Source organism: Palaemon carinicauda, chromosome 18 (assembly GCF_036898095.1).
Source record: "Palaemon carinicauda isolate YSFRI2023 chromosome 18, ASM3689809v2, whole genome shotgun sequence".
In the NCBI taxonomy this organism is placed as follows: domain Eukaryota; kingdom Metazoa; phylum Arthropoda; class Malacostraca; order Decapoda; family Palaemonidae; genus Palaemon; species Palaemon carinicauda.
Window position 1 is genome coordinate 79,242,393 of NC_090742.1, and position 7,500 is coordinate 79,249,892.

At 32.6% G+C, this 7,500-nt stretch overlaps 1 long non-coding RNA gene across 1 annotated transcript in view; it reads left to right on the top strand.

The window, feature by feature from the left end:
• The window catches only part of LOC137657907 (uncharacterized), a 7,161-nt gene extending 63 nt beyond the window's left edge, over positions 1 to 7,098 (top strand). The window contains exons 1-4 of the long non-coding RNA XR_011047238.1: positions 1 to 303; positions 672 to 715; positions 4,515 to 4,592; positions 6,256 to 7,098. The exon at positions 1 to 303 is cut by the window's left edge and continues 63 nt beyond it. This is a non-coding gene — a long non-coding RNA (uncharacterized lncRNA). The remainder of the gene's footprint in view (positions 304 to 671; positions 716 to 4,514; positions 4,593 to 6,255) is intronic.
• The last annotated feature ends 402 nt before the right edge of the window (positions 7,099 to 7,500 follow it).

Below are 7,500 nucleotides of genomic sequence, written 5' to 3' on the forward strand. Positions count from 1 at the left end.
TCTCTTCATGTTAAAGTATTTTATGATAGTCCGTTGACATTAAGTGCGTTTTTTTTTGTTATTCGTGGAATCGAATAATGTAGGACTCTCAGCAGCAGATACGTCTCGCTTGCCGTACTTAAAGCAATATTACATAGTTCTCGCTACCCATAGGTAAAGTGACATCAGACACTTCTCGTTTGACATGATTAAAATAACATCGGATACTTCTCACTTGGCATAAGTGAAGTAACCTTGGATACTTCTAGTTTGCCATACGGAGAAGTCTCGTCTGATACTTCGCAATTCGGACAAGACTTGTCGGTAGCTATGAATTTGCAATTTTGTGGATTGGTTTGTTCTTGCTTAAATTGCGAGAACATTAGTGTGTTGTCTAGATTGGTCACCATTTAAAGTTCGGTTTTCAAAATTCTAGGGGTTGAGACTCTAGTAAACTCGACTTGGTGGTGTGTAGCAATAAAGTTCTGAGAATAGCGCAAAAGAATGATGTATAAGAGCAATGATAATATTCATCTTTTTAAGTGTTTGTGCAATAAACCGGTAGTTTGGAATATTGAGTTTGCTTTAAAATAGTCTTGAATGTTATAATACTGAATTTTGATAATTATCTCCAGACTACATTTGATTGTTAGCTATTCTTAAAAGAACCGTATCTTTTACATGCTCTCCAGACGCAAGGCTTCATCCCTTTGCAGAATGTCTTAAATTAATAAAGGTAAGAAATTTCTTTGTTTTCCGCTAACTTTGGACTTGTGACATGGACTACACTGGAAATATATGCTTAGTAATTTAAATTTTACCAATAATCTTCAATGTTTTCACAAATTTTATTCAGTGTAAATGTTACTACTTGCAAATTTTTTTTTGAATACTCTTGTTAGTTTGACCTTGCCATGCTATTTAGTGAAAACTCTTAATTATATTAGTTCACTAAATGTTATTCGCCTATGTTTTACTAATGTCACAAGTCCTATTTCTACTAATTTTTAATTTCTTTAGGAATTCTTTGTCCCATTACTTTACTCTCGCTCAACACCCTTTATTCCTAATTATGCTCTCGAAAGTTTCCTGTCTCCTCTGCTAAAGCAATTTTGGTAAATGATACGAAAATTTCTAGTGTAACTGGAATTCGCTATAAGAAATAGACAATTTGCTGGCTAGTTTGGTATTTTTCTGTTTAATAGGGGCTGGGGCATAAAAACATTTGTATCGGTCTATTAAAATGTTTTTTTGCACTCTAAGTCCATTCTTTACATCTGAGAGACAGAAGGGTACTTACTGTGCATGCCCCCCCCCCCCCGCCTAGGGGTTGTGACATAGAAACTACTAGGTTAGGTGGGTTTGTTAGATTCTGTACCCTTCTACAAATCTCAAGTGTTAGATGATCATATATTGGCCTGTTTTCAGCCTCTTACATGAACCATAATTTTTCCCACTGGTTATTTTTTATTTATTTTGCATTTTTGACAAGTATTATTGCTGCAAATCACTAGTTTATTAAATTTCCCCATCCAAAAAACCCAGTTTTCCCACTGGGTTCCCCCATAATTGTCTTTATATAAGGGGGTCCAAAAACTCATGAACGGGTGGTTTGCCCCAGTAATCATGGTCATAAATACATGAAACACAAGAGAGCGAGTAGGAAAAATATATGGTTTATGCATTTGCCTAGAAGTTAAAGTATCTTATATTTACTGCAATTTGGATTCGAATTTTAATCTTTTGCAACTTACAATGTTTGATCTCTTCTAGCTTTAAAAAAAAAATAAAAAAGTGGAAGTTTGTAAAATTCCGCCCTCGAATAAAAGTTGTTCCGTCACTGGATCTTTCTCAAAACTTAATTATAAGTTTTTCTTCTTTGCTGTCCAAATTGTAGTTAGTTTTATAGTTTTCAATGCCATTAGTTATTTTGCGACACAGCAACCTACCTCCCTTCAGATTCGCGGTTATCAAATTTTAAAATTGCCAACGACTCGAGGGCTTAGTTTTCCTAGTTTTCATAATGTAAATTATCCATTGTTAAGCATACATTAGATTCCAATTTCATTCTTGCTATTAGTTTAATCAGTTTAATCTGCCATCTTTGCAATCAATGACAATGGATTGCCTTTTTATTAACCACAGGTGATGGGCTACCTTAGTGTGACAAATCTCTTAACAAATACTCGTTTTGTCTATCTCCAAAGTTCATTACTTAATCGAAATATATCCTTAAGACTTTGCATCCCCATTTTCTTCTATAATTGGTACTCTCGTTGTTGCGCTTAAGCTTTCAACTCCTTTACCCTTTTCGTAGTTTTTAGTAATTTTTTACCATATTGTTTGTTTCATTATAGAACTGTGCAATACTAGTTAGGACACTGGAACAAGCGTAATTGAATAGATCATTCCAAATATCATTTTCAATCCCTTATATAACTGGCGGAAATCTATTAACCAAGTTACATATCTAAAGAAAATCCAAAACTTGCTGTTTGTCAGCTCAGGCCTCCGGAGCCTGCTTCCACCCCGTAGTTCAGAAAAAATGATCTTACTTCTGCAGAGAGTTACTTGTTCGAACACTATGAAAGGACTGTTTTATATCCTAAGCCCCTATCTAGTTTCAATATTGAAATATAATAAATTAAGGTTATTAATTTATTTACAACAATAAATGTTAGGGTAGATACTTTTTATTTTGTCTGATAATGGGAAATGGAATAAGTCAATGTTCAAACAGAGGCTGGAGAGCAAGGCTACTACTCGCCTTAGTGTATTCATCCCTTCAATTTTGTATAATTGATAATTAATGACGAAATACTAGCCTGCGGGACCAACGCACGTAGTAAAAACCAATAAAGCAGTGGCTCGATTAAGTACGCAGGTTTTCGTAATGCGATGAACGTTGCTACAAACGAATTCATAGAAAATGAGATGGGATTACTTTTTCTCTGCTCCCGGAAGTCCTGGCAAACACAGTTCGTGTTTTGAGTTTCATTACGATTACTTAATTTATTACTGCGTAATTTTTTTATTACGGTGACTTCTTTATAATGACTGGCAGAAGTTATAGAAGTTTACCATAGTCTTACAATTAGACTGGTACACTCTGGACTTTTGCGGTTTTCGAACGTGATTGATGATTATATAGGTAGCACAAAGCCTTAGCTTTGAAGTTATGGCAGTCGACCCACCGAATCTCGAACTGGATTTCCGCTAGAAATCCTTGAACTTTCAAAAATTCAAAAATACATTGCTATATCTAGAAACTGTTTATTGCACTGTTCTATAGTATTACCATATTTTGTCTGTTAACCCTACCCCATCAGGGGCTGTGCTCCTTGTGGGGTAGGGTGTACCTCCCCTATGTCTTTTATAGTGGGTTGAAAGACCTGCTATAAAAGATCATGGAGAGGTATTTTACTAATAAATCTTCCTTTACAGGTGGCGAAGAATTAGAACTATTGAGTTTTAATATTTTAGGACTAGTGGTATAGATCTCTTAATTCCATTAAAGTTAAACTTTGTTTATATATTTATATATATATATATATATATATATATATATATATATATATATATATATAGATAGATATATATCTATATATATATCTATATATCTATCTATATATCTATCTATACATCTATATCTATATATATATATATATATCTATCTATCTATCTCTATCTATCTATCTATCTATCCATCTATATATATCTATCTATCTATCTATCCATCTATATATATATCTATCTCTATCTATCTATCCATCTACATATATATCTATCTCTATCTATCTATCCATCTACATATATATCTATCTCTATCTATCTATCCATCTATATATATATCTATCTCTATCTATCTATCCATCTATATATATATCTATCTCTATCTATCTATCCATCTATATATATATATCTATCTCTATCTATCTATCCATCTATATATATATCTATATATCTATCTATCTATCTATCTATCCATCTATATATATATCTATATATCTATATATCTATCTATCTATCTATCTCTATATCTATCTATCTATCTATCTCTATATCTATATCTATCTATCTATCTATAGATAGATAGATAGATAGATAGATAGATCGATCTATCTATCTGGCGGGGCCCTATTAATTTGTATTGTGGTTAACATAAATGCAGGTCTTTAGCATTGATTTTTTCTATTTATCTGAACCTCATTAAAGTAGCAGTTTCCTGGGTTAACGCTTTTTTTTTTTTTTTTTTTTTTTTTTTTTTTTTTTTTTTTTTTTTTTTTTTTAAGTTCAATATAACTTTAATTTTTCCCTAGCTTACCTGAGACCCCATTTGTCCTGAACCACGCTAATCAGGAGTTTTATGGTTAACACAAGTTAATTTATTGTCGGATTACATTAATTATTTTGGATGGTGACATTCTGGTTTTCTCTTGGTTTATTGTTCACTTTAATCCGGGGAATGTGAAGAAACATTGTCTCGCGGTTTCAGTGGCGCTCAAACTTATTTTTGTGCCTTCTCGCTACTGCAGGTATTTCTTGGTTAGCCTACCATGCGAGAGCTGGAGCCCGTGGTGTGCCTAGATGCTGACCAATCTAAATTACATCACGTAAGTTCCCATGAACTTTCAATGCTGGAACTACTTCAACAAAGCAATCTTCTTGATATAGCAGAATAAATTAAACTTAATTTTCTAGGTTAATCATGGCTATTTATAATTATCTTAATTCAGATCTATTTCCTCGGTTTTTCGGAACCACTTTTTAGAAAACTTGAAATATCTGAACTACTTAAATTTTCATTTGTTTTTACTCTATCGAAACCTTCTAATGAATACAAATTTCTTGGTATAAACTAAGTTGTTTTGGGGGGTTTATTGGAACAATTCTAGATACTTGTTTATTTCCCTAAAGTTTTTATTGTATTTAGTTGTTTATGCAGAACAGTGCATCATATTAACAGACTTTTTGATTTTTGCCCATCAGTTCTATTTTTTCACAAGTAAAACTTTTCATTGTAAACTACTGTATAGTATACCATATAGTGATAATGCTTCCTGATAGTGTTTTTTCCTGTATCTAGCTTTACATAACAATAGGTAAATTGTGACTCTTTCGGATACGGCGTCTAGGTAATGACTGTTATATTGATTGTCTTGCCACAGCAATATATCCTGCTTTTATCTATTTTTTTCAATAAATTTATCTTTCAGTCAGGAATCTTCAGTTATTCTAAAACTGACTAATATACTAAATATATTCGTAAATGACAAAATTTTCTGGATAAGAGTTATTGCCTGTAACTAGCTTCAGTGTTCTCAGTTTGAGAAACTCATTATGGCTTACTTTGATGGAAAAAAAGAAAATATCTTTGAAAATATAACTTCGTCATTCATGTTTTATAATTTTTTTATTAGATTATGCTTAAGAATAATTCCAAGATAATTGCATAAAATCGTTAATTTTCATAATCTATTACCATAGCTTTATATATGCAGTCTTATTTTTCATAAAGCTTCTGTGGAGTGCCTGAGCAAAACACACAGCCTTGGCTAGTAATTACATGACTGTTTGATGTAGCAATCTTCAAGGCGAACGTTAATGGCCTTTAATAATTTACAACAACATTATTGCATTGCCTATTTGGATTTACCACGGATGTACACAAGTTCTATGACAATGAAAAAGGGAAATGTACAAGTTTCACTACCGGTTCTCAGTTTTATGTAGCGGCTACGTATGTCTGATGGCTTATGGCGAAATTTCATTACATTTACAGTTCCTCCACGTAGAATTTGTTTGTGATTTAGTAAAGCTAAATCTGTTGACAGTATAATAGGTTATAAAGAAAATCGTATTGAAATGTCGTGATGTGTCATGAAATACTGTAATTTATACGAAACAGTTTATGCTATTTGATGATTTAGAGCAATTTAGAAATCTTATTTTTAAATATCTTTATTCGATTCAATATTGCAAGTAGATTTTTTGGGAAGAGGAAGCAAAATTCTCTTAATTTCATGGGCTTTAACTCAGAGCTTTTAAATGCCTAAATTTACTAAAATAAATTTTATTAGATCTATTTTATACTAGATATAATTAGAAAAGTACATACGCTGTTAGGTTAACTAAATACTAATGTCAATGATCTTAAATGTCTTCATAAATTTAAGGTACTGTAGTTATATGCTAGGTTAATCTTGACTAGCATAAGACTTCTTTGTACAAAAGCTCATTATGAGGACTATCGTATTAATACTTATGCTGTTCCAGATCCTGGAAATGATTCAAAGATTGGCAAAGGCTTTAACTCCAACCAAGATGAGAAAATGTCAGGCTACTTGATGACTTCTGAACGTAATGCCCCTCCCACACGAGGGGCAAATGCTTGGTGGCGCACACTTTTACCACTTCATTGGTATGGGTAGCGATCACTATTGTAGATGACGCCATGGACGAGGAAATCACGGGCATACCATCGAAGTGATCTTGGTGGTTGTTGAGGCACTGGATGGGCGCCTGACAAAGGACAACGGATAAAATCGGATTAAACTCTGCCCGCTGCCCTTTACCCGGCTTGTGATCCGATTCAAAGGTTCGCCTTCCTGTGCTTACTGCCGGCCTTAGACTGTTTGATCAAATTAGTGCCCGCCATGCAGCGTTTTCTCTGAGTCGGTTTTTGTTGAACTTCTCCTGTGCGCCAGTTCTTTAAAGGAGTAGGAATTGGATGTATTATGGAATTTTTAGCAACGCCTGTAGTGTTATATAAAAATCTTTTAATAAATGTAGGCTTGAAATGATTTACTTGTATATCCTTTTATTGTGTTCATTTTAATTGTTACTCTGAAAACCTTTGAAGGTGTTTATGGCTGATACTAAAGCTATAAATAGTTTGAGCCTTGAAGACTGTACCATAAGAAAAAAAAATTGTAGAGAGGTAATCAGTATAGCTGATGTAACTCAATGTTACACGTGATAGCAATGATCCCTCAATTGATGTCTGTCAAAAGAATCTTTCGTATACCAATGTTAATGCTTTAATTATTTGGAAAACTTTTCAACAGGCTATTGAAATAGTGAAACATTTGATTGAGTTAATAAATTAGTGTAAAAGTAGTTGGCTATTGCTTTAAAGTTTGAGGGTAAAACCTTGGTTATAATTCCAGCCGTTAAAACTGTCTAAAATACTTTACTAAGTAAAGTTACTGAAAGTTTTTTTGATTAACAATCTCTTTAAAAGTTTATATATTTGACAGTTTCCTCAATTATGACTGCAGAATAGTATGATCTGTAGTATTGCCAAATTTTAACAATTGAAAAGAAGTCTGGAAAAGCATATAGCAGTTTAACGAATTTTAGGAAAGTAATTCTCCCAGGAGTTAAAAAAAAGTATGTTGAATATTTGCCAATAGTAGAGTAAATAAGATTTATTCATGGCTAAATTTCGGATAGATTTTAAAATATTGTTTCCAAAAATTTCAAGACAAAAGGAATGATTTTTATAAGGGATGTAAATAG